Below are 3,694 nucleotides of genomic sequence, written 5' to 3' on the forward strand. Positions count from 1 at the left end.
CAGATCTTGTGGGAAGTTGAGCTTTTTAACAGTAGGTGTTACTGGTATGACAGTAAGCGGGTGTATGGTAACTGGTATGGTAAGCGTGTGACCTCATTAAGGTTGATAACAGCTTGTCCTCGCTGTCAAAGGCATGCAGAAGCATAAGGTTCCAAATGTCCTCTGCTACTCTGAATTAAAGAAAAAATAACCATGTCATAAAAACCAATCATATGTTAACTAGTTTCAAAAGAATTCTCAACTTTAACCAGATGTGAAGCAATTGAACAGTTTCTTTTTCAGGGAATAATTTAGTGAGCATACTCAATGAATAATATGCAACATGTGCATTCTATGCTATCATATGAGTCGTGTCCTTTTGTCTGTCTGAAACCACAATTACAGGTTTAGAAAAACATTACATTGCGTAGGATTCGAATTTGCAACCTTCAATCCACTACACCCAAATAGAATAGATACCATAGAACCTTACAATATATCAGATACCATTGAACCTGATAATATATCAGATATCATAAAACTTTACAATCGGTCAGGTACCATAAAACTTTAAAATAGAGAAAATAAATATCTTTCAATCAATGCTAGCCACTTATTAAAATTTACACGCAAAAAAAAAATTACTTTTAGTCAGGAAAATGGAACAACTCTAGGAACGTACCTCAAGCTGAATCATTATTTCGCAATTCATGAATTTACACTCTTGCTGATCAGAACTGCCTTCAAAATTGTCACAACCTATCGTGTGGCGATAACTGTAGATGGTGCAGGTATAGAACTTGGCATGAAAGTTTAGGTATAACTGACATTCCTCCATGGCGAGCACTAAAGAAAACAGGGAAATGTGACAGTTCCATAGTGCAACAGTGTATAGCAGCTCATCAGTTTACCACCTGAAAAAAAATATAACAGATCTCTTGTGTTACTAACTACTAGTATTAGATGTTTTGTCACAGCAGTAAGTAATAGCCCATCAACTTGAGCTGTATTTTTGTGCTACGCTAGCAAACTCTATGTGTAAACATAGAGTTACCTAGCGTAGCACAAAAAAATGTATTAAAGTACAAATACAGCCATCACTGTCTTTACCAATAGGATTTTACCATCATAGTTTTATTACTCTACTTCAACCTTCTAAATATAATGGTTAGTTATCGATACACCATTTGCTGTACTCTAACTGAGTGAAGGGCGAACCTGACAATAGCTCAGTTACTATAGGACTTTGCAAATGATCAGGTACCATAGAGCCTTACAATTGATCAAGTACCAAAAACCTTACGATACATCAGGTACTACAGAGCCTTACAATATATCAGGTACCATAAAGCTTCATAATAGATAAGATACCATAGAACCTAACAATATATCAGGTACAATAGATGATTGTTTGACTTATAGAATAAAGAAGTAACTTGTACTGGTAAATATCAGCATTACTTACAAGAGCTTAACACTTTCACTATATCTGAACCAATAATATTTGAATTAGCACCTACAAGTTAAGTAAAAGTGCACAAACTAAACATAGTCAAAATAGAATAATATGACAAGCAAATTCAACACTCATGTTTATTTGAAAACAACTGTTTTAAAACTATCTTGTGATGTCAATTCTACATTGTCAGGTTGACTGGTACCTTTGCAGTAGAGAACAGCGAGCTGACTTTTTGGATTTATCAGATCTTGTGGGAAGTTGAGCTTTTTAACAGTAGGTGTTACTGGTATGACAGTAAGCGGGTGTATGGTAACTGGTATGGTAAGCGTGTGACCTCATTAAGGTTGATAACAGCTTGTCCTCGCTGTCAAAGGCATGCAGAAGCATAAGGTTCCAAATGTCCTCTGCTACTCTGAATTAAAGAAAAAATAACCATGTCATAAAAACCAATCATATGTTAACTAGTTTCAAAAGAATTCTCAACTTTAACCAGATGTGAAGCAATTGAACAGTTTCTTTTTCAGGGAATAATTTAGTGAGCATACTCAATGAATAATATGCAACATGTGCATTCTATGCTATCATATGAGTCGTGTCCTTTTGTCTGTCTGAAACCACAATTACAGGTTTAGAAAAACATTACATTGCGTAGGATTCGAATTTGCAACCTTCAATCCACTACACCCAAATAGAATAGATACCATAGAACCTTACAATATATCAGATACCATTGAACCTGATAATATATCAGATATCATAAAACTTTACAATCGGTCAGGTACCATAAAACTTTAAAATAGAGAAAATACATATCTTTCTATCAATGCTAGCCACTTATTAAAATTTACACGCAAAATAAAAATTACTTTTAGTCAGGAAAAATGGAACAACTCTAGGAACGTACCTCAAGCTGAATCATTATTTCGCAATTCATGAATTTATACTCTTACTGATCGGAACTGCCTGCAAAATTGTCACAATCTATCGGGTGGCGATAACTGTAGATGGTGCAGGTATAGAACTTGGCATGAAAGTTTAGGTATAACTGACATTCCTCATTGGCGAGCACTAAAGAAAACAGGGAAATGTGACAGTTCCATAGTGCAACAGTGTATAGCGGCTCATCAGTTTACCACCTCAAAAAAATATAACAGATCTCTTGTGTTACTAACTACTAGTAAAAGAGGTTTTGTCACAGCAGTAAATAATATCAACTTGAACTGTATTTTTGTGCTACGCTAGGTAATTCTATGTGTAAACATAGAGTTACCTAGCGTAGCACAAAAATGTGTTAAAGTATAAATACCGCCGTCACTGTCTTTACCAATAAGATTTTACCATCATAGTTTTATTACTCTACTTCAACCTTCCAAATCTAATGGTTAGTTATCGATATAACATTTGCTGTACTCTAACTGTATGTAGGGCAAACCTGACATTAGCTCATTTACCATAGAACTTTGCAATTGATCAGGTACCATAAAACTTTAAAATAGAGAAAATACATATCTTTCTATCAATGCTAGCCACTTATTAAAATTTACACGCAAAATAAAAATTACTTTTAGTCAGGAAAAATGGAACAACTCTAGGAACGTACCTCAAGCTGAATCATTATTTCGCAATTCATGAATTTATACTCTTGCTGATCGGAACTGCCTGCAAAATTGTCACAATCTATCGGGTGGCGATAACTGTAGATGGTGCAGGTATAGAACTTGGCATGAAAGTTTAGGTATAACTGACATTCCTCCTCGGCGAGCACTAAAGAAAACAGGGAAATGTGACAGTTCCATAGTGCAACAGTGTATAGCGGCTCATCAGTTTACCACCTCAAAAAATATAACAGATCTCTTGTGTTACTAACTACTAGTAAAAGAGGTTTTGTCACAGCAGTAAATAATATCAACTTGAACTGTATTTTTGTGCTACGCTAAGTAATTCTATGTGTAAACATAGAGTTACCTAGCGTAGCACAAAAAATGTATTAAAGTATAAATACCGCCGTCACTGTCTTTACCAATAAGATTTTACCATCATAGTTTTATTACTCTACTTCAACCTTCCAAATCTAATGGTTAGTTATCGATACAACATTTGCTGTACTCTAACTGTATGTAGGGCAAACCTGACATTAGCTCATTTACCATAGAACTTTGCAATTGATCAGGTACCATAAAACTTTCAAATAGAGAAAATACATATCTTTCTATCAATGCTAGTCACTTTTATATGTTTACACGCAAAATAAAAATC

The sequence above is a fragment of the Watersipora subatra genome, unplaced genomic scaffold, assembly GCF_963576615.1.
Source record: "Watersipora subatra unplaced genomic scaffold, tzWatSuba1.1 SCAFFOLD_39, whole genome shotgun sequence".
NCBI lineage: Eukaryota > Metazoa > Bryozoa > Gymnolaemata > Cheilostomatida > Watersiporidae > Watersipora > Watersipora subatra.